Genomic DNA, 14,951 nt, shown 5'->3' on the forward strand with positions numbered 1-14,951 from the left:
ATCCAACAACCTCACTCGGGTCGTGAGGGTGAGTGGTGTTTATTCAAACTTCTGAATCCCTCCATCTGCACCTGACTTTATGGCTACAGGGTGCGCGATGCCCCAATGGCCATGTGTCAGCAAGCACCCATTGCCCTTTCTGGGCACACACATGCACATTTGACACAGGGCATCATGTAAGGGCTCTTCCACCATGGGGGGCATGAGATGATCACTCAGGGCATCATGTAACAGAACTTCCCCTTCTTTCCCCTGCAGTCCAAGCTGGTGAGGATTCGCAAAGACCAGCTTCGAACTGGTAGAGGACCTCCACAAGTGGTCACTCTCACGGATCTCGAGGAGAGAGTGCTCCAGATTCTTGGAGGACATCTGAGTGGTCCTGTTACCACTGCAGCTGCCGACCCCATTGTTGAAAGCGATGGTAAGGTTCTCACCTTTTACAGCTGTCTCCTTCCACTTGGTCCCCCCGCCAGCATGCTTTCTCACTGTGGAGCCATGTCATAGCCTTGCCGCAATCTGGCATGCCTTGCTGCCAACTGTATCGATTTGTATGTGGGTTCAATGATGACACATTCATGAAAGAGATGTCTTTTTATCTAAAGTTTGTTCAACTCAGTTAACAGCATTTACAGGAGACATCATGTTAGAGATCCATCTAAAAACGAAAGTAAAACTAAACTGCTTGTCTCTCACATACCCTCTGCTGGTCAGGCATAAGTAATCAATCAGGCAAACATGCTGGTAAGGCATCATAATCAAACAGGCAAATACCATCACTATTTGCTGATATCATTACATCTCCCTTTCTTAAAACAAAAGTATTTTACTTTTAACTAACAACATGTTTTCTTTGTATTAATCTGCATTTTAACTGTAACACAATGAACTTACATTATCATTATCATGAGTAAGTTTTTTAACCTTGCTTTGTGTGTTCACATGAAATATGTAAATACACTAGAACTTGAAGAAAGAATAAGATAACATTACTTCCTTCTATAACAATAGTCCTTAAATTTGCTCAATGAGTCTCTCAGGAGGCTTCACATGTCTTGAGGATTTTCTGATTGATTGTCCTTGAATCTGAGTTGTTGCCTCCGATGATGGTTTCTCAGCTGTGTGATCAGGTTGTTCAACAGTATCAGTCTTTTGACCTGCTGTGTGATCAGGTTGTTCAACAGTATCAGTCTTTTGACCTGCTGTGGCTGGTCCCCTGAGAAGATCTTGACGATTTCTTCGCAGAACAGCACCCTCATCTGTCTGAATGGTGTATGATCTTGGTTGAACTTCACTCAGGACAGTTCCCTTCTGAGTCCATATGTTTGTTTTGTCTTTGAACCTTACTTGGTCACCAGTGTGGAGTTCAGGTAGGTTTTGTGTTCCTCTGTCATAGTAGTACTTTTGCTTTTCTTTCTGTTGTTCTTTGAACTTCCTCACTTTCTCCCCCTCTTTTGTTTTCAGGAGGTTCTCCGGGATGGGTAGGTTTGACCTTAGCCGACGTCCCATAAGGAGTTGGGCTGGTGACATACCACACTCGAGCGGCGTTGTGCGGTATACAAGCATGCTTTGGTAGAAGTCAGTTCCACTGTCTTTTGCCTTGTACATCAGTCTTTTCACTGTCTGGACCGATTTTTCCACTAGTCCATTGGACTGTGGAAAGTGAGGACTTGACGTTGTGTGGACAAAGTCCCACTCTTTGGCAAATTGTCGGAAACTTGCATTGTAAAACTGGGGTATGTTGTCTGGAGAATATGGCTTTCATACATGTTATCACAGCATCTGCAGTGGTGGTGTACAGTCTACAAACTTCTGGATACAGGGAGTAATAGTCTGTGACTACAAGATAGTCCTTCCCTTGACATACGAATAGGTCAGCGCCTACCTTCTGGTAAGGTCTGTCTGGCGCTGGGTGTGGCTTTAGTGGTTCTACCGGATTGCTTGCTCGATATTTCAGGCATATTGTGCAGTTTGACACCTCATTTGTCACATCTTGGTTGATTCGTGGCCAGTACATCACCTCTCGTGCTCTTTTCTTACACTTTTCGATTCCCAGATGTCCTCCATGGATCCTTTTTAGCATCTCTCTTCTCAGACTCTTTGGGATAACTATTTTACTTCCTTTGTAGATGATGTCTTCGACCACTGATAGTTCCGCCCTGCAGTTCCAGTACTCTGCCATGTCAGGTGAGCAGTCTTGCTTCATGTTGGGCCATCCATCCAAGATGCTTTTCCTCAGTCGTCTCATTGTTTCATCTTTGTTTGTCTCAGTCTTTATGAGCTCCATTTTTGCATCTGCTATGGGCAGTGCACTTGTGATCATGTCCACGTAGGCGTTCATTTTTTCATCCATTTTGGTGTTTGCGGGCTCACTTGGGTCAACAGATCTGGACAACGTGTCTGCTGTATACATCAGCTTACCCGGTGTGTACGCAACATTCAGTGTATAGCGTTGCAGCCTGATCATCATTCTTTGTATTCTAAGCGGACAGCTATTTAGTGGCTTTTGGAACAATGCAATCAAGGGCTTATGGTCAGTCTCTACACTGATTGCTTGTCCTGCCACAATCTGGTGAAATCTTTCACAGGCGTATGTGATGCTGAGCAGCTCCTTTTCTATTTGAGCATATCGCGTCTCCGCGTCTGTCATTGAGCGCAATGCATATGCAATAGGTTGCCAGTAGTCATATTTTTGCAGAAGAACGGCACTGAGCCCACTCTGTGATGCATCTGATGATATCTTGATGGGTCTCGCTGGGTCATAAAACCTCAGAACTGGTTCCTCTGTGAGCAGTTTCTTTAGATCGCTCCATGACTTCTCATGCTCATGATTCCATTCCCATTCTATGTTCCTTTCAGTTAGTCTTCTCAGTGGCGCCATCTTTTCTGAGAGGTTGGATGTGAATTTACCCATGTAGTTGATCATTCCATTAAACCTCTGCACGTCCTTTTTGCATTGTGGCTTTGGCATATTCTCAATGGTGGACACCTTTCTGGGATCTGGTCTGATGCCCTCACTGCTAAGGAGATCTCCCACGAATGTCAGTTCTGTCACCCCGAGCTGCTTGTTGCTTCCAGCACTTTTTTCAGTCTCTCGTCATGCTCAGTTCTCATGGTTCCCCATACTATGATGTCATCCATTGATGTATCAACTCCCTCCAGGTGCTCATAGATCATATGGATAGTTTTGTGATACACTTCAGGAGCTGAGGCAATGCCAAATGGTAACCTTAGGAATCTGTATCTGCCAAATGGACTGTTGAACGTGCACAGTTTTGAACTTGCTTCGTCCAGTTTCATCTGCCAAAATCCTGATGATGCATCTAACTTGCTGAAATACTTTGCATTTGCAAACTGTGACATGATTTCCTCACATGTAGGAAGCTTGAAGTGCTCTCTCTTTATTGCTCTGTTTAGATCTCTTGGATCCAGGCAAATTCTGAGCTTTCCATTCTTTTTGTCCACAACGACGAGGGAACTCACCCACTCAGTTGGCTCATCTATCTTCTGAATCACGTTCAGGCTTTCCATCCTGTCCAACTCTGCCTTCAGTTGCTTTTGAAGAGCAAACGGAACTTTTCTGCATGGATGTATGACCGTTGGCATACTTTTATCTACTCTGATCGTGTGTTCTCCTGGAATGCAGCCTAGACCCTTAAATAGGTCATTGTACTCTTTCATGAGTTCATCATAGACTGTCTCTCCTTCACGTTCCACAACGAGGACTCTCTTTACCAGGTTCAGTCTCTCACAGGCTTTTAAACCTAGTATGGCTTGTACATCCTTTGGCACCACGATTAATGCTAGCGTGTGCTCTCTGTCCTTGTGTGTTACTTTGACAATACATCTTCCTTTCACTGGTATATCAGTACCTGAGTATCCTGTCACTTTCACTTTTATTCCATGCATCTTTGGTCTGGGTCTAATTTTCTTAAAATCAGTCTCTGAGATCACATTAACTTGTGCTCCAGTATCCAATTTAAATGGAATATGTATGTCATTCACTTTTAGTGTCAACATCCAGTCTCTTTTTTCTTCTTTGTTTTCAGACACACCATCTACATAGAACTCCTCTATCTCACTTTCATCTGTTGCATGGACCTTGCTTTGTTGCGCTTGGTTCCTACAGCAACGGGCATAATGGTTGTTTTTGTTGCAACTATTGCATTTTTTACCATATGCTGGACACTTTTTTGGTGTATGCTGTGTACCGCATCGACCACATGACTTTCGATTGCCCCTTTCATTTTTGTTCGCTGGCCACGCCTCTTTTTTCACATTGGCACTGTTTTTGTTAAATGGTTTGCGTCCGTTCTTACTCACTGCATCCACGTTGCAGCCACTGTCACTGAACAGCTCCTTTGCCTGCAACTTCACAGTCTCTGTAGCCCTACACAGTGCTATGGCTTTTCCCAGGTCTAGATCTTGCTCTCTTAGCAGTCTTTCCCTTAGACCATTATCTGGAATACCACACACCAGTCTGTCTTTTATTAGCGAGTCTGTCAGTCCCCCAAATTCACATGTTTTGCTTCGGTTTCTCAGTTCAGTCACATACTGACCGAGGCATAGAATATAAGAGCAGGGAGGTTATGATGGAGCTGTACAAAACGCTGGTGAGGCCACAGCTGGAGTACTGTGTGCAGTTCTGGTCGCCTCACTATAGGAAGGATGTGATTGCTTTGGAGAGGGTGCAGAGAAGATTCACCAGGATGTTACCTGGGATGGAGCGCCTCAGCTATGAAGAGAGGCTGGACAGGCTGGGGTTGTTTTCCTTGGAGCAAAGAAGGCTGAGGGGGGACCTGATTGAGGTGTACAAAATGATGAGGGGCATAGATAGGGTAGACAAAGAGGAACTTTTCCCCTTAGTAGGGGGGTCAATAACAAGGGGGCATAGATTCAGGCTAAGGGGCAGGAGATTTAGAGGGGATTTGAGGAGGAACTTTTTCACCCAGAGGGTGGTTGGAATGTGGAACTCAATGCCTGAAAGGGTGGTAGAGGCAGGAACCCTCACAACATTCAAGAAGCATTTGGATGAGCACTTGAAATGCCATTGCATACAAGGCTATGGACCAAATGCTGGAAAATGGGATTAGACTGGACAGGGATGGATGGGCGGCGCAGACACGATGGGCCGAAGGGCCTCTTTCTGTGCTGTAAAACTCTATGACTCTATGATCAATAGTCTCACCCGTTTTCTGTACACATGTGATAAATCTGTGCCTCTCAAACGTCACATTACGTTTAGGTATGCAGTAGGCCTCAAACTGTTCCATTATTTTATCTAGCTTCATTTTGTCTCCATCAGCAGCGAATGTGAAGTTATTATACACCTCCAGCGCTTCATCACCCACAACATGTAAAAACACTGACGCTTTCATTTTATCACTTTTCTCGTCAGCTCCGATTGCTGATAAATACAACTCCAAACGTTGTTTGAACCTTCTCCAATTTTCAGCCACATTACCTGTCAACTGAAGCTTCACCGGTGGGTGTAATCCTTCCATTTTTCACTTCGTTAGCTATTCTCCAATGGTAACTAACGATGTTCTCTTTTGGCTTGCTAATATGTGGAGAGCTGATTTAACTTCAGATTTTTCCTCTTCATCTCTTTCAATCACTTCTGACACCATGTATCGATTTGTATGCGGGTTCAATGATGACACATTCATGAAAGAGATGTCTTTTTATCTAAAGTTTGTTCAACTCCGTTAACAGCATTTACAGGAGACATCATGTTAGAGATCCATCTAAAAACGAAAGTAAAACTAAACTGCTTGCCTCTCACATGCCCTCTGCTGGTCAGGCATAAGTAATCAATCAGGCAAACATGCTGGTAAGGCATCATAATCAAACAGGCAAATACCATCACTATTTGCTGATATCATTACACCAACCTGTCCTTTTGCTAAAGCCACTCTTCCACCTCCCTGCTTTCAGATGCTGCATCACCAGCTCGGGATCCGGGCCCTGAAGCTGCCAGTGCCAGTGCCTCCAGAGGCGAGGATCAGGAGGAAGCCGGACCATCCGTTCCAGCCTCAGGGGAGCCTTCACATCTGCAGACTGGGGATCATAGTTGCCTGAAGGGGACGGGGGGGGGGTGCTCTGATGAGGAGCCAGTTGCCGGAACAAGCGGCCTGCAGCAACGCGAGGCGGGTCGGCAAGTTTGTCCACCGGCTCCCCGGAGGGCACGGCAGGGAACGATGACTGCTGCACAGAGTGCAGAGGAGGTGTGGAGCCTGGCTGAAATGAGCACCCAGGCCCGGCTCAGGCACACTAAGCTTATGGCTGCAGTGGGGAGGATGTCTCAGTCGATAGAAACACTGGCAAAGAGTGTGCTGGACTTTGGGGCAGCAATGGAGAGGACTGTCCAGGGCTCCAAGGCAGCAATGGAGAGGACTGTCCAGGGCTTCGAGGCCGCAATGGAAAGGACTGTTCAGAGCTTCGGACAATCCCTGGAAAGGTCTGTCCAGGGCTTGTCCGAGGCAGTGGAACGGACTGCTCCGGTCTTGTCCGAAGCAATGGAAAGAACTGTCCAGGGCTTCTCCGAAGCACTGGCACCTGCCACACAGGTCCTCACTGCTGCCACTTGCTGGCCTCATCCACACCCAGATTGAGGCAACGTGAACTCTCACTGCTGCCACCCTATCTGCATCAGTTAGGATCACCCCGGGCCCTTCCAGTACCACATGAGGCCAGGAATCAATGGAGCAGTCGATTGTGGCGGATGAGCTGAACCGGTCCCCTCAGAGAGCCAGTGTGTCGTCCGACCATGGTGCAGGTGTCCTCTCTCGGCAGGTGACCATTGCTCTTGCCACCGCTGGAACGTCTACAGTGCAGCTGCCACCACCTGCAGTGCACACTGCTTCCAGCCATGCCCAGATCAAGCAGCCAGCCTCCGCACCCTCCAAGCCCAGAGGTCGTCCAGGCCGTCACTCAGGGGCTTCTGCACTTCCAGACAGTCAGCAGGCGTCCCCCAGCCTTGACGCCACCACTGGGGTTCAATTACGTAGGAGCAGCAGGGAGGGAAGGGGCCGACCGTGAAAGAGAAGTCGGTCTCCATCAAGGGGCCAGCAGTAGAGGGAGTTGCTGAGACGTTTCTTCCTCCAAATTCAAGGACGCCCTCACCTGTTGTGATTGTTTGTGATGGTTTGTTTAGTTTTGCGGCTTTGCCAGAGAGTTGACTGTTATTTTGTTAGTTATGGTTTCTGTTGACATGACGTTGTTATGCTGGAAGTAAGCACATTTTTGACAATAAAGAAAACTTTTTATTTACAATGGTACTCGTAACTATTTACACTCATGGTGGACTTCCTAGGCTTTGAACGATCCGAAGTGCGCAGGATGAATGTCAGAGGGGCCTAGAACCGAGTCCTTATGAGCCTCTGACGGACAGCCCTTCCACTTTCAGGAGCCCTCCCATCTTCCGCCTCCTCCTCCTCCTCGTCCGCATGCACTTCCTCCTCCTCCTCCTCTGCATGCTCCTCCTCCTCCTCCTCGTCCACCTGCTCTGCTGGACCTTGAGGGTCAGCTGGCATTGGCTGGGTTCGTCGAATGGCCAAGTTGTGGAGCATGCAGCAGACGACGACGATGCGACCCACTTGCTTCGGCGAGTACTGCAGGGCTCCCCCCGAATGGTCCAGACAGTGGAAACGCTGTTTGAGCACACCAATAGTGTGCTCGACAAAGTTCCTGGGCGCCTGATGGCTGCTGTTGTAAAGCTCTTCTGCCGGGGTAGCGGGCAAACGGAGTGGGGTCATGAGCCATGGGCAGAGAGGATAGCCCTTGTCGCCCAGAAGCCAGCCTCGTGGGTGAGCCGGGCCCTCAAAAAGGTCAGAAACTGAGGTCTGCCGCAGGATGAATGCATCGTGGCTGCTCCCAGGGAATTGTGCGTTGACTGCCATGATCATTTGGCGGTGGTCACAGACCAGCTGGACATTGAGGGAGTAGAACGGGGAGCGTCCCATAGAATGGGGGGAGTCCCTTAGAATGGGGGGCGGGGTGGGGTGGGCGGTCCCTTAGAACGGGGAGAGTCTGAATGTGGGCGAGTCCCTTAGAATGGGGTAGAGTCCCTTAGAACGGAGAGAGTACCTTAGAATGGGGCAGAGTCCCTTAGAACGGGGGCAGTCCCTTAGAACGTGGGGAGTCCCTTCGAACAGGGAGAGTCCCTTAGAACGGGGAGAGTCCCTTAGAACGGGGGGAGTCCCTTAGAACGGGGAGAGTCCTTTAGAACGGGGGGTGTCCCTTAGAACGGGGTGTGTCCCTTAGAATGGGGGGAGTCTCTTAGAACGGGGGGAGTCGCTTAGAACGGGGAGAGTCCCTTAGAACGGGGGTAGTCCCTTAGAACAGGAGGTGTCCCTTAGAATGGGGGGGTGTCTCTTAGAACGGGTGGAGTCCCTTAGAACGGGGAGAGTCCCTTAGAACGGGGAGCGTCACTGCGAAGGGGCAGAGTTGCTGACTTGGACATATATGTTTGTGCCTCCATCGTCACTGGGTCAATATCCTGGAAAACTCTAACAGCACTGTGGGAGGACCTTCAGCACACGGACTACAGCGGGTCAAGCAGCCTCACCGCTTTGTTAGGAGAGCTAGGGCTGGGCAATTAATGTGGCCATGTCAGCAACATTAGAACAGACAGAGTGTCAGAGGTTAGGACCACAGTGCGATGAAGGAAGGAGCCTCACTTTCGAGGATGGAGGATTGGCAGAGATTTGAAAAATGTTCCATCACGTTTTATAAATGATGGGAGTGAGAATGTAGGGCAACTAGTGGGAATCTGGAACAATTGGATGAGATAACAGGAGATAGGAATTGGTTTGGGAAAGATAAGCAGGGCTCAAGGTGGATCAGTCGCAGAGTTCTAATGGCTACAACATAGGCTGGGGAAAGTAGTCAGAGTGGAGAAAGCAGAATGTGCAGCTTCTTAAAAAGGATTACATGAAGAGAAACTGGATTTGTACGGAGCTTTTCAGGGTAAAGAGGGCTCAGAATGTCGAACAGCCTCTGTCATTTTCTTTGACAGATATCGGGAGATGAAGCTGCAACGTAAGTAAATCCCAATTATACAGCACATTACACAGTGAGTTCCCCCACATTACACAGTGAGTTCCCCCAAATTACACAGTGAGTTCCCCCACATTACACAGTGAGTTCCCCCACATTACACAGTGAGTTCCCCCACATTAAACAGTGAGTTCCTCCACATTACACAGTGTGTTCCCCCACATTACACGGTGAGTTCCCCCACATTACACGGTGAGGTCCCCCACATTACACAGTGAGTTCCCCCACATTACACATTGAGTTCCCCCACATTACACGGTGAGTTCCCCAACATTACACAGTGAGTTCCCCCATATTACACAGTGAGTTCCCCCACATTACACAGTGAGTTCCCCCACATTACACAGTGAGTTCCCCCACATTACACAGTGAGTTCCCCCACATTACACAGTGAGTTCCCCCACATTACACAGTGAGTTCCCCCACATTACACAGTGAGTTCCCCCACATTACACAGTGAGTTCCCCCACATTACACAGTGAGTTCCCCCACATTACACAGTGAGTTCCCCCACATTACACATTGAGTTCCCCCACGTTACACATTGAGTTCACCCACAATACACAGTGACTTCCCCCACATTACATAGTGTGTTCCCCCACATTACACAGTGAGTTCCTTCACATTACACAGTGAGTTCCATCACATTACACAGTGAGTTCCCCGACATTACACAGTGAGTTCCCCCACATTACATGGTGAGTTCCCACACATTACACAGTGAGTTCCCCCACATTACACAGTGAGTTCCCTCACATTATAGAGTGGGTTCCCACACATTACACAGTGATGTCCCCCACATTACACAGTGAGTTCCCCCACATTACACAGTGAGTTCCCTCACATTACACAGTGAGTTCCCCCACATTACACAGTGAGTTCCCCCACATTACATGGTGAGTTCCCCCACATTACACAGTGAGTTCCTCCACATTACACAGTGAGTTCCCCCACATTGCACAGTGAGTTCCCCCACATTACATGGTGAGTTCCCCCACATTAAACAGTGAGTTCCCCGACATTACACGGTGAGTTCCCCAAAATTACACAGTGAGTTCCCCCATATTACACAGTGAGTTCCCCCACATTACACAGTGAGTTCCCCCACATTACACAGTGAGTTCCCCCACAATACACAGTGAGTTCCCCCACATTACACAGTGAGTTCCCCCACATTACACAGTGAGTTCCCCCACATTACACATTGAGTTCCCCCACGTTACACATTGAGTTCCCCCACAATACACAGTGACTTCCCCCACATTACATAGTGTGTTCCCCCACATTACACAGTGAGTTCCCCCACATTACACAGTGATTACCCCCACATTACACAGTGAGTTCCCCCACATTACACAGTGAGTTCCTTCACATTACACAGTGAGTTCCATCACATTACACAGTGAGTTCCCCGACATTACACAGTGAGTTCCCCCACATTACACAGTGAGCTCCCCCACATTACACAGTGAGTTCCCCCACATTACACAGTGAGTTCCCCGACATTACACAGTGAGTTCCCCCACATTACACAGTGAGCTCCCCCACATTACACAGTGAGTTCCCCCACATTACACAGTGAGTTCCCCCACATTACACAGTGAGTTCCTCCACTTTACACAGTGAGTTCCCCCACATTACACAGTGATTACCCCCACATTACACAGTGAGTTCCCCCACATTACACAGTGAGTTCCTGCACATTACACAGTGAGTTCCCCCCATTACAACGTGAGTTCCCACAGATTACACAGTGAGTTCCCACACATTACACAGTGAGTTCCCCCACATTACACAGTGAGTTCCCCCACATTACACAGTGAGTTCCCCCACATTACACAGTGAGTACCCCCACATTACACAGTGAGTTCCCCCACATTACACAGTGAGTTCCCCCACATTACACAGTGAATTCCTCCACATTACACAGTGAGTTCCCCCACATTACACAGTGAGTTCCCCCACATTACACAGTGAGTACCCCCACATTACACAGTGAGTTCCCCCACATTACACAGTGAATTCCTGCACATTACACAGTGAGTTCCCCCACATTACACAGTGAGTTCCCTCACATTACACAGTGAGTTCCCCCACATTACACAGAGAGCTCCCCCATATTATACAGTGACATCCCGCACATTAAACAGTGAATTCACTCACATTACACAGTGAGTTCCCCCACATTACACAGTGAGTTCCCCCACATTACACAGTGAATTGCCCCACATTGCACAGTGAGTTCCACCACATTACACAGTGAGTTCCCTCACATTACACAGTGAGTTACCCCGCATTACACAGAGAGCTCCCCCATATTACACAGTGAGATCCCGCACATTAAACAGTGAGTTCACTCACATTACACAGTGAGTTCCCCCACATTACACAGTGAGTTCCCCCACATTACACAGTGAATTCCCCCACATTGCACAGTGAGTTCCACCACATTACACAGTGAGTTCCCTCACATTACACAGTGAGTTCCCCCACATTACACAGTGAGTTCCCCCACATTACACAGTGAGTTCCCCCACGTTACACAGTGAATTCCCCACAATTACACAGTGAGTTCCTCCACATTACACAGTGAGTTCCCCCACGTTACACAGTGAGTTCCTCCACATTACACAGTGAGTTCCCCCACGTTACACAGTGAGTTCCCCCACGTTACACAGTGAGTTCCCCCACATTACACAGTGAGTTCCCCCACATTACACAGTGAGTTCCCCCACATTACACAGTGAGCTCCCCCACATTACACAGTGAGTTCCCCGACATTACACAGTGAGTTCCCTCACATTACACAGTAAGTTCCTCCACATTACACAGTGAGTTCCCTCACATTACACAGTGAGTTCCCCCACATTACACAGTGAGTTCCCTCACATTACAGAGTGGGTTCCCACACCTTACACCGTGAGTTCCCCCACATTACACAGTGAGTTCCCCCACATTACACAGTGAGTTCCCCCACATTACACAGTGAGTTCGCACACATTACACAGTGAGTTCCTCCACATTACACAGTGAGTTCCCCCACATTACACAGTGAGTTCCCCACATTACACAGTGAGTTCCCTCACATTACACAGTGAGTTCCTCCACATTACACAGTGAGTTCCCCACATTACACAGTGAGTTCCTCCACATTACACAGTGAGTTCCTTCACATTTCACAGTGAGTTCCCCCACATTAAACAGTGAGTTCCCCAACATTAAACAGTGAGTTCCCCCACATTACACACTGAGTTCCTCCACATTACACACTGAGTTCCCCCACATTACACAGTGAGTTCCCCCACATTACACAGTGAGTTCCTCCACATTACACAGTGAGTTCCTCCACATACACAGTGAGTTCCTCCATATTACACAGTGAGTTCCCCCACATTACACAGTGAGTTCCCTCACATTACATAGTAAGTTCCTCCACATTACACAGTGAGTTCCCTCACTTTATAGAGTGGGTTCCCACACATTACACAGTGAGTTCCCCCACATTACACAGTGAGTTCCCCCACATTACATAGTGAATTCCTCCACATTGCACAGTGAGTTCCCTCACATTACACAGTGAGTTCCCCCACATTACACAGTGAGTTCCTTCACATTATAGAGTGGGTTCCCACACATTACACAGTGAGTTACCCCACATTACACAGTGAGTTCCCCCAAATTACACAGTGAGTTCCCTCACATTACACAGTGAGTTCCCCCACATTACACAGTGAGTTCCCTCACATTATAGAGTGGGTTCCCACACATTACACAGTGAGTTCCCCCACATTACACGGTGAGTTCCTCCACATTACACAATGAGTTCCTCCACATTACACAGTGAGTTCCCCCACATTACACAGTGAGTTCCCCCACATTACATAGTGAGTTCCCTCACATTACACAGTGAGTTCCCCCGCATTACACAGTGAATTCCCCCACATTACACAGTGAGTTCCCTCACATTACACAGTGAGTTCCCCCGCATTACACAGTGAGTTCCCCCACATTATACATTGAGTTCCCCCACGTTACACAGTGAGTTCCCCCACATTACACAGTGAGTTCCCGCACTTTACACATTGAGTTGCTCCGCATTACACAGTGAGTTCCCCAACATTACACAGTGAGCTCCCCCACATTACACAGTGAGTTCCCCCACATTACACAATGAGTTCCCCCACATTAAAAAGTGAGTTCCTCCACATTACACAATGAGTTCCCCCACATTACACAGTGAGTTCCTCCACATTACACAGTGAGTTCCCCCACATGACACAGTGAGTTGCCCACATTACACAGTGAGTTCCCTCACATTACACAGTGAGTTCCTCCACATTACACAGTGAGTTCCCCACATTACACAGTGAGTTCCTCCACATTACACAGTGAGTTCCTCCACATTACACAGTGAGTTCCTCCACATTACACAGTGAGTTCCCCACATTACACAGTGAGTTCCTCCACATTACACAGTGAGTTCCTCCACATTACACAGTGAGTTACCCCACATTACACAGTGAGTTCCCCCACATTACACAGTGAGTTCCCACACATTACATAGTAAGTTCCTCCACATTACACAGTGAGTTCCCTCACATTACACAGTGAGTTCCCCCACATTACACAGTGAGTTCACTCACATTATAGAGTGGGTTCCCACACATTACACAGTGAGTTCCCCCACATTACACGGTGAGTTCCTCCACATTACACAATGAGTTCCTCCACATTACACAATGAGTTCCCCCACATTACACAGTGAGTTCCCCCACATTACATAGTGAATTCCTCCACATTACGCAGTGAGTTCCCCCACATTACACAGTGAGTTCCCTCACATTACACAGTGAGTTCCCCCACATTACACAGAGAGCTCCCCCATATTACACAGTGAGATCCCGCACATTAAACAGTGAGTTCACTCACATTACACAGTGAGTTCCCCCACATTACACAGTGAGTTCCCCCACATTAAACAGTGAATTCCCCCACATTGCACAGTGAGTTCACTCACATTACACAGTGAGTTCCCCCACATTACACAGTGAGTTCCTCCACATTACACAGTGAGTTCCCCCACGTTACACAGTGAGTTCCCCCACATTACACAGTGAGTTCCCCCACATTACACAGTGAGTTCCTGCACGTTACACAGTGAGTTCCCCCACGTTAAACAGTGAGTTCCCCCACATGACACAGTGAGTTGCCTCACATTACACAGTGAGTTCCTCCACATTACACAGTGAGTCCCCCCACATTACACAGTGAGCTCCCCCACATTACACAGTGAGTTCCTCCACATTACACAGTGAGTTCCCTCACATTACACAGTGAGATCCCCCGCATTACACAGTGAGTTCCCCCACATTGCATAGTGAATTCCTCCACATTACACAGTGAGTTCCCCCACATTACACAGAGTTCCCCACATTACACAGTGAGTTCCCCCACGTTACACAGTGAGTTCCCCACATTACACAGTGAGTTCCCCCACATTACACAGTGAGTTCCCCCACATTACACAGTGAGTTCCCTCACATTACACAGTGAGTTCCCTCACATTACACAGTGAGTTCCCCCACATTACACAGTGAGTTCCCTCACATTACACATTGAGTTCCCCCACATTACACATTGAGTTCCCCCACATTACACATTGAGTTCCCCCACGTTACACATTGAGTTCCCCCACAATACACAGTGACATCCCTCCCATTACATAGTAAGTCCCTCCACATTACACAGTGAGTTCCCTCACATTACACAGTGAGTTCCCGCACATTACACAGTGAGTTCCCTCACATTATAGAGTGGGTTCCCACACATTACACAGTGAGTTCCCCCACATTACACAGTGAGTTCCTCCACATTACACAGTGAGTTCCCCCACA

Source organism: Somniosus microcephalus, chromosome 23, assembly GCF_052327205.1.
Source record: "Somniosus microcephalus isolate GS21.2 chromosome 23, FLI_Smic_1.0, whole genome shotgun sequence".
Lineage (NCBI taxonomy): Eukaryota > Metazoa > Chordata > Chondrichthyes > Squaliformes > Somniosidae > Somniosus > Somniosus microcephalus.